At 41.3% G+C, this 15,775-nt stretch overlaps 1 long non-coding RNA gene across 1 annotated transcript in view; it reads right to left on the bottom strand.

Annotated features, from left to right (window-relative positions):
* The window catches only part of LOC122209842, a 46,120-nt gene extending 30,953 nt beyond the window's left edge, over nt 1-15,167 (bottom strand). Inside the window, exon 1 of the long non-coding RNA XR_006197776.1 lies at nt 14,418-15,167. This is a non-coding gene — a long non-coding RNA (uncharacterized LOC122209842). The remainder of the gene's footprint in view (nt 1-14,417) is intronic.
* Nucleotides 15,168-15,775: the final 608 nt, after the last annotated feature.

Here is a 15,775-nt window from a genome sequence, read left to right on the forward strand (position 1 = left end):
TTTTTAGTCCCTTGGCTGCCATTTTAAGTGAGGTTGCAGGAGGGTATTTAATCCACCAGGCTTAACTGAAGTCTCATGATATAGATTAAGTGAATAAAGCACATTGCAGGGTGAAAAAAAACAACCCCAAAACTAGATTCTATATTAACAAAGAAAGAAATAAAAAGCACAAAACCACGATATATGATTTCTATATTTGTATGTGCCTGTACGTGTATTTTAATACATGGTATGGATGGATATACTCTCAACTCCTAATGTTACCTCATGGTAATTGTCTTAGGGAGGTGGGGATGGGGGGAGAGGGAGGGACACTATTACTTTTTAAATTTATTTACTCCTGAATTATTTGAATTACTACAAAGAACAAGTATTACTTGTAAAAAATTTTTTAATGTTGAAAATCTATTTGCTTTGCACAAACTGACCTTATTTATTTAACTCATTTAAGTTTATTTATGTATTCTGAGAGAGAGCAACTGGGGTAGGGGCAGAGAGAGAGAGGGGAGAGTGCGAATCCCAAGCAGGTTCCCCACCATCAACGCAAAGCCCCATGTGGGGCTCAAACTCATGAATTGTGAGGTCATGACTTGGCCCGAAACCAGGAGCTGGGCGCCCAACAAACCAAGCCATCCGGGCACCCCTATTTATTTATTTTTTAAACATGTTTATTTACTTTTGAGAGACAAAGAAAGAGAGTGCAAGCAGGGGAGGGGCAGAGAGAAAAGGAGACAGAGGGTCTGAAGCAGGCTCTGTGCTGACAGCAGATAGCCTGATGTGGGGCTCAAACTCACCAACCAAGAGATTGTGACCTGAGCCGAAAGTGGGCGCTCAAATGACTGAGCCACCCAGGCCACCCTGAACTGACCTTTTTAAATTTACACAGTGGCCTGTGTGACCCATCCAGGGGTGGGAGGGTCTGGGGTTTCAGGGAAGAAATAGCCCTAAGTCCCAGATGTTGTCTCAGATTTAGGGTGGGCCCAAACAAAGTCAGAAAGATCCAAATATTCAAGTACCCAAAGTACCTGCTTCTATCCGTATATTTGGTATAGAATAAAAGAAGTGTTCTTGGGGCGCCTGGGTGGCTCAGTCGGTTGAGCGTCTGACTTCAGCTCAGGTCATGATCTCGCAGTTCGTGAGTTCAGGCCCCACGTCGGGCTCTGTGCTGACAGCTCAGAGCCTGGAGCCTGCTTTGGATTCTGTGTCTCCCTCTCTCTGTCCCTTCCCTGCTCGTGCTCTGTCTCTCTCTGTCTCTCAAAGATGAATGAACGTTAAAAAAAAAAAAAAAAGTGTTCTCATCCCTAGCTGGAGATTAGACTTGTCCTGGAGTACAGAAGAATGTGAGCAGCCACAGAAACAACAAAACACTTCACTGCCCCACCCATGGACTAATTAAATCCCAGGCAATTCTAATGTGCAGCAAGGGTTGACACTCATTTATGCAGATGTTATTTTAATCCCTTAAAAAAAATTTTTTTTTAACATTTATTTTTTGAGAGACAGAGACAAAGCATGAGCAGGGGAGGGGCAGGGCAGAGAGAGAGGGAGTCACAGAATCCGAAGCAGGCTCCAGGCTCTGAGCTGTCAGCACAGAGCCCGCCATGAGGCTTGAACTCATGAAGTGTGAGATCATGACCTGAGCCAAAGTCGGACACTTAACTGACTGAGCCCTTAACTGATTTAATCTCTTTTTAAAATCAGAAAGATCAGCTCTCTGAGGTCACTCGGATTTTAAAAACAGATCGCTTTGCTAGATTTTTAAATTCTTCAACTTTCTGACATCAGATAGCACAATACTGGGGAAGTTTTTAGTCTGTCTTAAAATACTACCTAGATTTGGCTTTGCAAGAACCACAGTGATCAATTGTGCACTATATCTCATAGCATTTGCAAGCTGAATGCTCTCTCATGGGCCTCAGAGATAATGCGACTCTTCATTTTACAGATGAGGAAATGTCGCCCAGAGGTATTCTCTCACAGATTTACTAAACTGGGGGGGGGGGGGGGGGGGGAGGGTGGAGAAAGAGAGAGAGAGAGAGAGCGTGTGTGTGTGTGTGTGTGTGTGTGAGAGAGAGAGAGAGAGAGAGAGAGAGAATGAGAGAGGAAGAGAGAGAGAGAGAAAGTGAATATTGTAAAAGACTTCTATTACTTTTACAAGTGTATGTAACTGGTTTATTCTATATTATGACAGAAACATTCTCTAAAGATCAGTTTTACTTAACCTTAAAAAAAAAATCAGTCAAGGTCCAAATGAATTGAGAATTGCTCATCTATTCTTCCTTGTGGATTTGTACTAACTCAAGTCCTGGCCTTGGCCTCTTGCAGAAAACAAAGAATAATTTTCTTTAAAAAAAAATTCTGTATCTTTATCCAATGTGCTTCTCTAAGCTTCTTCTTTGCAGCTTTACTGAAAGTATTTTGTTTCAGAGAGAAATCCTCTCGGCTTAACCTGCAATGTCCCAGAACAAATGGTGTGCTGTGTGAGCCAGGCACTAGATTGCCAGCTTCTGTGTCTGAGAGCCACGGAAGGCTTGAGGTCAACGTGTTTTCCTTACTGAGGTCAAAGTGAGTAACAAGAGAAGGTACTTCACAGCAGGAAACAGGTCACTCATGTAATGAGCTAGGACTCTTAAGTTCAGGAGGGAGGAAGGAAATTAATGCTCATTGGGTGAAAATTTATTCTTGGGTTTTCCTCTATTAAAATCACATTACATTTCCAATCTACGCCATTACAAACAACATAACATGTGCTATGTTATCTCAAATGTACATTTATGGCTTCTTAGGCATATCTGTTAACCTACATGTATATTTACATCCCATGCCTGCATTATTTAGATGTACGTATTCCCATATGTACAAAAGTATGTCCTCATGTACGTGGTCTCATGTGTACTTTTGTGTTGCATCACGTGTATACTCGATCATTGGCATATTTTTTTCCTATTAAGATTTATTGAGGTATAATTTACATGAAATAAACACATATTTGAACTGTACAATTTATAAGTTTTTATATATGTATACACCCATGAAACCATTACCACAATCAAGATAATGAATACATCCACCTTCCCAAGTTTCTTTTTGGCCATCTGTAATCCTTCTCAGTCCCTCTCCACTCTCCTATTCCCCCTGCTGATCTGTTTTAATTTTGCATTTTGTAGAATTTTATACAAATGGAGTCATGAGTATTACTCTTCTTTCTCTGGCCCCTTTCAGTCAGCATAATTATTTTCAGATTCATCCATATTGTTACACATATTGGTGGCTCGTTCTATCTTGTTGCTGAGTATTTACCACAATTTATTTATTCATCCACTTACTGATGAACATTTGGATTATTTCCACTTTCTGACTATTATGAATAAAGCTGCAATAAACATTCATGTACAAGTCTTTGTATGAACACAGCTTCCTTTCTCTTTGGTAAATACCTTGAAGTAGAGGGGATGGTTCATAAGTTAGGCGTATGTTTAACTTTTTAAGAAACTGTCAAACTTTCCCATAGTAGTTGTACCATTTTCTACTCCTACAGTAGTATATGAGAGATCACCCTGGCCAACACTTGGTGTGGTCAGACTTTTTATTTTAGACATGTTAGTGGGTGTGTAGAGGCATCCTGTGGTTTAAATTTGCATTTATTCAATGACTAATGATGTTGTGTATCTTTTCATGTGCTCATTACCCATCTGTATATCATCTTTGGTGAAGCATCTGTTCAAATCCTTTGCCACTTATTTATTAGGTTGTCTCTTTTCTTATGATTAAGTTTTAAGACTTTTTATGAATTCTGGATACAAGGACTTGGTCAGCCCTGTAATTTGAAAATATTTTCTCCAATTCTATGGCATTTAAAAAAATTTAACAGTGTCTTTCAAAGAGCACAAGTTCCTAATTTTTGTGAAATCCAATGTATTACTCTTAGAAATGGATTGTTCTGTTGGCTAAGAAATCTTTGCCTATTCCAAGGTCACAAAGATTCTCCCCTATGTTTCTTTTTTTAATTTTTTAATGTTTATTCATTTTTCGAGAGACAGAGCGCGAGCAGGGGAGGGGCAGAGAGAGAGGGAGACACAGAATCCAAAGCAGGCTCCAGGCTCTGAGCTGTCAGCACAAAGCCCAACATAGGACTCAAACCCACGAACCGTGAGGTCATGACCTGAGCCGAAGTCGGATGCCTCCCCGACTGAGCCACCCAGGCGTCCCGTCTCCTTTGTTTCTTCTAGAAGTTTTATAGCTTTAGGCTTTATATTTAGATCTATGATCCATTTTGGATTACTTTTTAATATCACGTGAGATATAAGTCAAACTTCATTTGTTTTTGGCATAGATACAAAATATTTTTTACAAAATGTTCCTTGGGGCACCTGGGTGGCTCAGTCGGTAAGCGTCCGACTTCGGCTCAGGTCATTATCTCCTAGTTCGTGAGCTCAAGCTCCGCATCGGGCTCTGTGCTGACAGCTAAGAGCCTAGAGTCTGCTTTAGATTCTGTGTTTCCCTCTCTCTCTGCCTCTCCCCTGCTCACACTGTGTCTCTCTCTCATAACTAAATAAACATTAAAAAAAAATTTTTTTTTAATTCTAAAAGATGTTCCTTTCTCCACTGTACTTTTACACCTTTGTCAAAAATCAATTGACTATATATGTGGGGTCTATTTCTGGACTCTCTAATCTGTTCCATTGATCTATTTGCTTATTATTCCTCCAAAACCACATTATCCTCATAATTGCAGCTTTAAAACAAGACTTAAAATCACATAATGTAAATCCTCCAAATTTGTTCTTTTTTTTTCAAAAGTGTTTTGGCCATTCTAAGTCCTTTGAATTTCCATATGAAATTTAGAAGTAGACTATCAATTTCTATAAAATAGCATGGTAGAATTTTTATTAGGATTGCACCGAATCTATAGGTCAATTTTGGAAGAAGTGACAATGGTGAGTCTTCTAATCCACAAACGCAGCGTATCTCTCCATTTATTTACATTTTAATTTTTCTCAGCAGTATTTTGTATTTTTAATGTACTAGTCTTGCACATCTTTTGACATTTATTTCTTTTTTTAAGTTTATTTATTTTTGAGAGAGAAAGAGAGCAAGTGGGGGAAAGGCAGAGAGAGAGGGAGAAAGAGAAAATCCGAAGCAGGCTCCACACTGTCAGCATGGAGCCTGATGCAGGGCTCAAACTCACGAACGTTGAGATTATGACCTGAGCCAAACTTAACCAACTGAGCCACCCAGGTGCCACAATATATATATTTCTAAGCATTTCATAGTTTCGTTGCTATCATATATTTTTAAATTTCAATTTCTAATTGCTGCTAGTATATAAAAATGCCACAGATTTGTGTCTGTTGATCTTGAATCCTGAAATCTTCTTAAACTCACTTATTAGTTCTAGTAGCTTTTTTTTTGCAGATTCCATAGGATTTTCAGTGTAGATAATCATAGAGTCTCCATAGTTATTATTTCTGGTGTTTATTAATCCTTCACAGACCCATATTACTACCACTTGGTATAGTTTTTCTTATGCCTGAAAATTACCTTTAATATTTCTCACACCATGGATGTTCTGGTGACAATTTTTCTTTCTTTTCTTTTCTTTCTTTCTTTCTCTTTCTTTCTTTTTCTTTCCTGTATGTCTGAAATGTCATATTTTGCTTTTGTTTTTGAAAGATATTTTCACTGGGTTATGAAATTCTACATTCACAGATTTTCTTTCAGTAATTTAAAGATGTTCTGACTGCTTGTAAGATTTTTCTCTTTATCAGTGGTTTTAAGAAATTTAATTATGATGTGCCTTAGTGTAGTTTCATTTATGTTTATTGTGCTTGGGGTTCACTGAGCTTCCTAAATCTATGAGTTTACAGTTTTCATCAATTTTGGAAAATTTTAGAACGTTATTTCTGCAAGCATTTTTTCTGTTCTCTTTCTCTATCTTCTCCTTCAAACTCCAATGACCTCATTGGCTTATTTTAGATTACCTAAAAAATAAATAACTGTAGCCCATAGATGGATGGGACACAGAGAAGGTAATACAACTGGTCTTTATCATAGCAAATGAGATGGAGAAAGAGATAATCAAGGCGAGATGGGTAATGTGCTGGGTGAGAAGTCAGAAGTTCCTTGTTTGAACTGCACCAAAGTTAACTATGCAACTTGACATTCGCCCCTTTATCTTTTTGGATCTCAATATTCTCAACTGTGAGATCTGGGAGTTGTTCTAGGTGACACTTGAAGTTCTCATGAACTTACATAGTTTTTGATCCTGGGTGAATTTTGTTGAGAGGAAAGGGGAAAGAAAGGACTGCATTCATTCTCATATCTTCACATGTGTCTAGTATCCATTCATCTTCTCCCTTCTTAGCGTAACGAGTTTGAGCAATCTGAGCTCAACAGTTAGGGAACTTGGTTATTTGGACCGATCCTCTCTTTGAAAACAACTAAAAGCTGAATTTTTAAAAATTCCTTAACAACACCAAAGAGTCTGACAAGGTTGTGTGAAATTACTAGGCAAATCAGGAACTGAAAGAAATAAGCAGAATACTGAAGCCACACTTGCCTGTCCAGGGAATTGATTTATTATTGGCCTAGATCCCTAAAGATAAGGATGTTCCCAGTGACTGAGAATTTGATGACATAATTTATCTTCATCCAATGGATGGGACAGTGACCTTAAGAACACGGTCCATCTCTACAGTGAATTCTTTATTTAATACTAGTTGTGTTCAAGGATTGGATGTTCTGTCTGGAACAAAAACTGTCATTATGTAAGAGAGCTCAAGCTGAGCTTTTAGATCATTAAACTACTTGACATGACTCTAAGTTCTTATTTCACAGCCAGAAATTCTTAACCCATATTCCTAGGCCTTCCATAGGTTCTGGAAAAGATGTGCAATTTCGCCGGGCAGGACCTCCCCCTCATTCTGCCACTTACTTTCCCAGTTGCTTTCATTTCTCCCAACTGTCAGGCATGTTGTGAAACTGAGTTTCAGTATCATTCTATTCCAATCCATCAGCTCAGATACTAATCATGAAACAGGTCAATGTGTTAGCTCCCAACAAAGCATTTCTGTTTTAGATTTGCCAAAATAGACTTCCAAAGGCATGTGCTTATAAGGATGATTGATGAGTCAACAAAACTTCAGTGGGGTCACTTTTAATTTGGGCCTGGGAAAACTAACAAGCCCTTTGTACCTCCCGGTTGTCAACAGTGGCCCACACGAGTAAGGAGGCATCACAGAAATAACTCCTGTTCAATCCAGGCCAACTCAAAGATTCCCCAGGTGTCGTGCTTATAGCTTGAGAATTATGGCAACCAGGATATAAGCAGTGCTGGAGGTAAATGTTCTCATTCTTTTGCTTTGTATTTCCAAAGTTCCATTCACAATGTCCGTTACATGTGTGTCTGTGTGGCTTGGATGGTGACTGAGGCTCCATAAGGAGTGTTAATTGCAATGATGTAGAGAGAATAGTTGAGGCTTATGTATCCTAGTGGAAAAGCCTTTTCAGGCCTGTTCTCTGTTTTCTGCTCCTTCTCCTCAAAGGATGCCCTTTTAAGGTTTTTATTCTCTGGAGTGAGGCTGTTATTCCATTCTCTAATTCCCCAAGAGGCAGTCAAAATTAGGAGGGCTTCTGTCTCTATTGCTTTTCCTGGACTTACACATCTCCAATGTATAATTACAACTGCAACACAGTAGTAGTCTTTCCTGTAGTTTTCAGAAGCAAATTAAGCTATCAATAAACCTTCTAGATCAAGAAGTTAGGAATGCATCTTTTACTCTAAATCAGTATACCGCCTATTCATGGGAATGATGTTTTGGGAAGCATACAGCCCCTCTACCACAACACACCTTTCACAACGAATATTGAGCTTTTACAACGTGCCAGGCACTATTCTAAGCCAGAGAGAGACACAGAAGTTGATAAAAACAAAGTATTTATCTCTTATCATCATACAGTTGAGATAATACTCCCTGGCCAGTTTACTCTGTGAGCGTGATCTTCAGCAAGACTCAAAGCACTGTGAATTACATTTATGTAGCAATTGGAGGATTTACATTGATTTCAACTGCAAAGGAAATGGCAATGTCCCTACCTTACTACCCACCCGCCATGACACCTAGCAAACACATACATTCTTTATACTATGTGGCTTAGGTGCTTTTCAAACCAGGACTCATGATACTGCTTATTTGTTTAAAAATAAACACTAAACATCAAAACATTAGCTGCAGTTTCAAGTAGCATACTCAATGCATATTTATTTTGTTACAGCGTTTGGAAAGTGAGAGGATTCTTTTTAGTGCCAAAATAGCAAAGAAAAATATGAAACACAATAAAGAGACTGGAGCCTAAGCTTTGACCTAAAGTGCTACACATTGACTCTGATTCTTTTTGCTTTCATATGCCACGAGAGGTTCTTTTTTTTTTTTTTTCTTTTCCTTTTGGCATTAAATTGACCTTATCTGTCAAACCCAAAGACTCAAGGCTGCAATACAGCATTATGCCTTTGTTCTCATAACCCTTTTACTACCTTATGTAGTTTTCAGAAAGCTAGACTTAAAAAACCAATCATAACACAGTGTCTCTTTCCACCAAAGATTTTTTCCTTCATTTTAAGAGTTTTTAAATATTTTGTAATGAATTTCAACTGGGATGCACATGGGTTGGGCAGTGGGACAAGGATCATTTAACTGGCTCTTGCTGAAGAAGAAGGAAAATCTTAATAGGAGAACGTATTTATTTAGGTTGCTTGCATTTAAGAGAAATGTCCTTTCCCCCCTTCCACTCAGATGGGCTGTTCATTAGCTAGACTGAATCACAAAGCAGAAGCAGAAAGAGTCTGGTTGGAAGCTGCCACCTCTTCAACCAAAGGAGCCACGTACATGAAGGGTTTAATTCGCTTCATGTGGTCCAGGGCTGAGTGGAGAAGGCAATGGGACATCTGGAACATAGATGAACATATTCCCTGATGGAGGCTGGGAGCAGTGCAATTCCTCTCTGATTAGCAATCTAAAACATGCACTCTCTTTGCACCTTTCATTCAGCCAGAGAGAGGCTGTTCCAGGTATGAACATCAAGATTCCATGGGGAATAAGTAATTCAGCTGAGATGAAAGAGCCAATAAGTATTTCAGCTCAGAGCTCAAGGAAACTCCAAACCTAATATGTTGAGAATAAACATCTCCTATTATGGAGAACTTGTTTTGGCTCTAACCCTCTATTACCAACTGCTCTGAGGGCTCGGAACCTCTGATAGTGCTGGGAGAAAGGTTCATTCTTTTAAATTTCACCTTAACCCCTGCCAAGTGGTGTTATAGAACAAGCAGGAAAAAATGCTAACCCTTCCTCCACCATTTCTGTAACACTTCCATCTGGGTATCCATCTGGGAGAATTTCAGAAAGTCTGGAATGTGTAGACATTTCAGACACAAATTCCCACTTTCCTTTGCTCAATTAAAACTGAACATTGTTACTACTTACACTTTGTTCATTCTTGTAAGTAGCTTACTATGGTCACCTGGCCAAAATAATGACCCTGTCTTTCCTTATGCAGACTAGGCGAGTGACATCTACTGGAAATGAGATAAATTTATCCTAAGGTATCCTTGGAAACAAAGAACAGATTTGGAACAGAGGACTAAAAGTCAGACATTGCTAACTGCATATCTTGTTTTCCTCCAAGGGCTTCAACTTTTTCTTCTCTTGCCTGCTCCTTCGGATACCCAACATTCCTATCAAGCATACCTTCTACTATCTTTTTAAAGGGCTAATTCCTAACTTTTCCATGAAAAAGTCCCTTGCCAATCTAACATAGTGACTTTCCTCCTGCCAAACCACCGAACAAATCATACATTGAACAAAATCTTCTGTTTCTCTCTCAAAGTACTACCACTATTGTGCACATCCAACAAGATATTTATTGAAAGGAGAATGTACATCAGACCTAGATGTTGCCCTTACGGAGCTTGTAGTCCAGTGGAGAAGATAGTTATATTACAAGCTGAAAGTAGTAAGGAAAATAGAGAATGCAAAGATAAACTACTGTCCTTTACAGTGTCACTTTGGACTGAGCAAAATCAGGGTAAACTTTGGGAAGAAGGTAAGGTGTGTGGAGAGCTGTGACGGATGAATGGCTTATGTGGCTCTAGAATTGGCAGAAAGGTCATTCCAGACATAGGAAACAACGCGGGCTCCAAATCTGAAGGAAGGAAAGTATGGATCATGGGTGAAAAGCATCAAATAGTTTCCTTTGATTACAGGGAAGTGATCAAGGAATATTTTATAAAATGGGGTTAAATAGGAAACTGGGGGGCACATAATGGAGACCAAAGAGTTTACAAATTTGCATCGGGACACACGGGAGGTTTCTGAGAAATTATATGCTTTCAGGGCTGTATTTCAGGAAACTGACCTGGGAACAGCATGTATGCTGAAATGGAGACAGTGGAGTTAGAGAATCCAGTTAGGAAGCAGTTGTATAGTTTAGAACAGAAGTAATGAGGTTGTGGCAGTGAATGGAGAGTTGACAGATTGTAAAAGTACAACTGGAACTCAGAAACTGATGAGAATTTGAATGAACCTGGAGGGCGGGAGAGGAGACACTGATAACTCCAAAGTGTTCAATTTGGAGGACTTGGAAAGCATTAACACATCGCCGTAGGGAATACAGGAGGAAGGAAAGAGAAATGAAGAAAAGAACAATGAATTTCGTTGAGAACATGTTGAGTTAGAAGTGGAGGTGGTATATCATTGACATGTCCAGCATGCAATTGGTTTATGATGTTCCCGAGCTCTGTGTAGATCAGGGGCAGAGTCACTAATGTAGAGATCATTGCTAAAAGCATAAACCTTGTTAAGGTAGAGAGCACTGTGAGAGAAAGGAGAGAGATAAGACAACTCAACTTTGGACACATTTACTGAAGGGGTAGGCTATGAAAAAAGACCCAGGGAACAAACAGAAAAAAAAAAAAAATGCTCTGAAAGCAAGGAAGAAAGCCAGAAGAATACGCTATTATAGAAACTAACAATGGAAAAGTTTTGTTTGCTTGCTTGTTGTGGAAAAGTTTTAATAATAATAATAAAAAAGACTTAGCTAACAATGTTGAATGCTGTAATGAGTTCTAGGAGAATTACAAAAAGTGGTCTTTGGATCTGGTGTGGCAAATTACTGATTTTTAAGAAAGCCGTTTTTGAAGAAGCCAAGCATTTTAAAGGGTTAATGAGTAAGTTAGGGAGTGGGACAGAGAAAAGAGCCCTTGACCGGGAACCAGAGACCCTGAGTTCCAGCTTGGCCTTGCTGTTAAGCTGCTGTATGACCTCTTAACCTCTCTTGAGCTGTTTCTCAGTCTTCAAAATTCTATAAAATCTCTCCTGACTATCATTTCCAAAGATTCAAGTAAGCTAACTATGGACCTAAACTTTACGGAGATCCTGAGCTACTGATTTTTATTGGGTATATGCCAATTTCAATACTTGTAATTTGTGTAAAAGTGAGGCTCTAAGTGTTTCCTAATACAAAATAATTCAGACCGTATTCTTCAAGTATCTGCTTCAAGGAAACCTTCCTCCAGCCTCCTCCCATCCCCAGTCCTTTACTTTTAAAAACTAAGCTAAGATAGTGTCTCTAGTTTATCCAGCAACTTGTCCTATTGCCTAAAATCATGGGGTGCCCCCAAAAGCCTTTTTTGTTTGTTGAAGTCTATTGGGTAGTATTAACAATCAATCCCCAAATCATGGCTTTCCAGCCACGTATGATCATATTCTTGTACAAGGGCATTTTCTGAAACTCAATGTCTCATATCACAAAATCAAACCAGAAATATGTTATTCAAGAAGAACCCAGATGCACTGAAGAAAGAACATTTGCTTTATCTGGGGGCTTTTAATCTATCAGGATCCTATAGCAATACAAACTCAGAATCACTGAAATGTTAAGTACTATAAAACTTTTAGTTGGGTTCAAGCACATAGTTTCGTAATATATTCGAAGTTAGTGTAGGTGTGAAGTAGTTCGATTGAATCTTGTGATTAAAGTTAAAAAACAATGCTTTAACACACACACACACACACACACACACACACGCACACACAGACGAGGATAGGATAACTTTCTCTTGTTGAGACACCAGTAAATTTTCCTGGAGTTCTCATCCCTTGCCTTTCTTTCCTCCAGAGAGGTTGGCCTGTTCTTTCTCAAGAATTCTTGTTTTAATTCCAAATGGATATTGTAGAAAATAAAGGGGTAAAAATTTAAGTTTGTTTTTGAAAGAACATAAAACTCAGCTCCAAATTCAGTGGAGAAAAGGAGAAAAAAAAGGACAGTTAGCATCTTTTGTGCACCTGTTATATGCCCAACACGTTCATGTACATTATCTTACTCAAGCCTGACAATAAGACTTTGCAGTAAATTTAGCTTTGGTGTTAGAGATAAGAAAAATGAGGCTCAGGGAGGTTAAGCTATCCTCTCAAGGTCAAATGGCAAGTTATAAAACTAGGATCGAAACAAGAGCTGAAACAAGACTCCAAAGCTCAAGCATGTTCTACTTTACCATGCAGTTCAGTCTAGTGAAAAATTCACTCTTGAAAAGGTCTTAGCATTTGAGGCATAAAAGAGTATTTGTTACAATTCACTGGAGCCTCCAAATTCTGTTGTATCTGCACTGAGTCCGATCGAAAAAAAATTAAACAAAACAAAAACATCCCAAAACATCACACACACTCTTAGTTCCCCTCCCAACTGAAATTCAGTAGGGAGGACAGTTCCTGAGTCATGTTCACAGAAAGCTGTCCTTGGATTCTGTTATTGAGCTCACACCCCCATTCCTGACTTCCCAAGTGGCACGGAGAAAGAGAAGAGGAAATGTAAGAAAAGTATAAGATGGGATCCTCTGACACCGTGGTGGAAATTAGCACATTTCCCAGAAGACCAAGATAAAAATGCATGTGAGAAGAACAAGGGAAGCAAACAGATGGGGCAATAAAATGGAGGCGGAATGAGCTCATCAGGATTTCCAGCACACGGTTTAAGTCCATACTGGGCTCTCAGCTGACCTGGGAGCCAGGAGACATAGTGAATGAGTGGGTGGTTACTATGCTGCAGCATCAGTTACACGAAGAGATTAGGTGGAGCTGATTCACTGCGGCAGGATCGGCACGACTTTTCAAGTGGAGGAAAATCTGTGGGCCCTGGTCTCAGCCACTCGCATAACCATCCTTATGGACAGCATGAGTCACATGTGTGGGATCCTGCAGGTAGACAGTATTGTGCCGTGAGTAAACCAAGGGCAAGCTTTCACGTTGCCGAGAGCAGGTCTCAACCACAGCTACGGCACATCTTTGTGTGAAGGTTTATCCGCCGGATATGCAAACACCCCGCCTTCCCATACTCCTCCTGGGCTACAGGTGGTTCGTAACACAAACAGAAAGGACATGGCTCCGGAACGCTCGTCACACCGAACAGTGATTCTTTTCCAAACTATCAGACCCCAGAAGGGTCTTTGGAAGAGTCTAGTCTAAGCTCCTTACCTGATACACAGCAAACTGAGGTCCAGGGAAGAGGAATGACTTGCCCCAAACCACTCAGCTAGTGACAGAGTGGGCATGAGGACTCAGTTCCCCCGTTCCTAAGCCAGCAGACTCTCTGCTGCACCAGCAAGCCAAAGTCAAACCCTAAATAGCATATACCCTGCGAACTAAGCCCTCTAATTATACTGCCTCCAAAGGAAATAACATCTTAAATGCCTGGGTCTCTCTCTCCAGGCTTTGGCAATTTCACTGACAATTTCCCGTACTGGAATCTCTTTTGAGAACTTTAAGAGTAATTATTTTCGGATATATGCTTTGTTATTTTTATGCCTTCTTACACACTGCTTTCTTTGTTCATGAGAAAATTAGGATTCTGGAAATACACTTGACTTTATTTAATTATTAAAGGAACAAGCATCCATTTCAAGTAGTTGCGAACGTAAATGTCATCGGTGTGCGTCAAGAATGGATGTATGGGAACAATATAGGCTATATTACTCTATTTTGACATCCAATTAAGATCCACTTTGGTCTCAGGAAAAATCTGCAAACCTATGGAGTGAAAACTGTAGAGCGAAATCCTTACCTGGATCATTCTGAACATGTCTGGATTTGGTGCCTTTATGGAATCATCTAAAACATAACATTTTTTAACATGTTTTGCAACCTGACTGCCTTCATTATTGCAGCCTGTGTACATGTGGGCTCGCTGGAACTTTGGGGGTTTTCAAGGAGCTGAAGTAAGGATGTAGAAGGAATGAGCCCATTCAAGGTCATGCTTACTAGGTGACGCTGATGCCTCCTGGTGACCCCTACCAGCAGCAGCATAAGCCCATTACCCAGTCTCCCTCCTCCCCACCTCATACCTTTCTTACAAACTTATATTCTTACCTGAGCCATCATCACTTCCATTGTCCTCTGCTTTGGGTGTTGTGGAGAACAGATTTTCTGGCTCTAATGTTTATCCATGAAGAGATTTCCACGAATAGAACTTTCCTCGTAATTTAGTAACATTGTCCTTGAAAACCCCACGACTATTTACATAACAGAAGCTATTGTTTGAAGTGCAAAGCAGGTCAAAATTTGGTTTCTGGAGATTAATCACTGCGGTCTGTTTTATATTATCATAATAATTTCATTTATTTTGATACAATTTGTTTTCAGCATCAACCTCAGCTTCTGTGCACAAGTGACAAATCCATTTGTTTCTGGCGTAATGGATAACGTGATTAATGACCTTGCAACAGGATTTCTTAAAAACACGGAGGAAAAAAAAAGTTTCCATTTACAATGTGCAGTAAACCAGCTCAGTCTGTAGCTGTGCCTCAAAAATCCCTCTGAACTTGTTTGCACGCCACAGCCAAGATTTTCAAACAAATTTGCTCCTGCCTTTTGGGGTTTCTGTCCAAAGCTGTGCTCTCCAAGAACGAGCGGACAGCGGCGTCAAATTGGGAAAGTGGATCTACGGGCAGCCCGCTCGCAAGGGTGGGGCCCCGGTATACTACGCGGTGCCATCTCCGTGGCCGCGCTCCGACGAAGCCAAGGAGCCCAGGCCTCGCTGAGTAAGGTCACACCACCTGCTGGGCTGTCGCCGGGCCCGCACGCGACGGCTCTGCGGGCGGCCTCGTGACTCCGGCCCCCGCGCCGGGCCCCCCGGTGGGGGCCGCGCGCGCGCGAGGGTGTGCGAGCGCCCCCTCCGCGCAGTCAGCATCCAGCGCGTTTCCGGTGCCCGCGGACCTGAGAAGTCTTCCGCAGGCGGCGGGTGGGAGTGGGGACCGGGGGGGGTGGACGTGCACGGGGGCGACCGTCGTGCGTCTCCTTCCCGCCTTCGGGTGACGCGGGCGCGGCGGCCCGCACCGGGCAGCCCACGAGGCCCGCGGGGGAGGAGGGGTCTCTCGACGGCAGCCTTGGGTTCGAGTTCCTCCTGGGGCTCCTCCTCACTGTCCTCACTTGGGGGGCGGGGGTCCCTCCCCACGGGGGCGGCGGTGGCCGCTGAGCGAGGCCTCGCGCCGCGCCGGAAACCCAGAAGGCGCCCCGGGGAAGCTCCCGGCTTCTCTTCAGCCCGCGACGCCTGCGTCCTCGGGTGGGTCCTCGGGGCGCCTGGACACGCCGGCCAAGGCTCGCGAAGGCACTCGAGAGTGTTTTTTCCCCCTTTTTCCTCAGTTCTTCCTTGCTGGGGGCCCCGGGACCCCGCGCTCGCGCCCCCGGCTCTGGCCCACAGGCCCGCCCGCCAGCCGCGAGAAGGCGCC

Source organism: Panthera leo, chromosome E3 (genome assembly GCF_018350215.1).
Source record: "Panthera leo isolate Ple1 chromosome E3, P.leo_Ple1_pat1.1, whole genome shotgun sequence".
In the NCBI taxonomy this organism is placed as follows: domain Eukaryota; kingdom Metazoa; phylum Chordata; class Mammalia; order Carnivora; family Felidae; genus Panthera; species Panthera leo.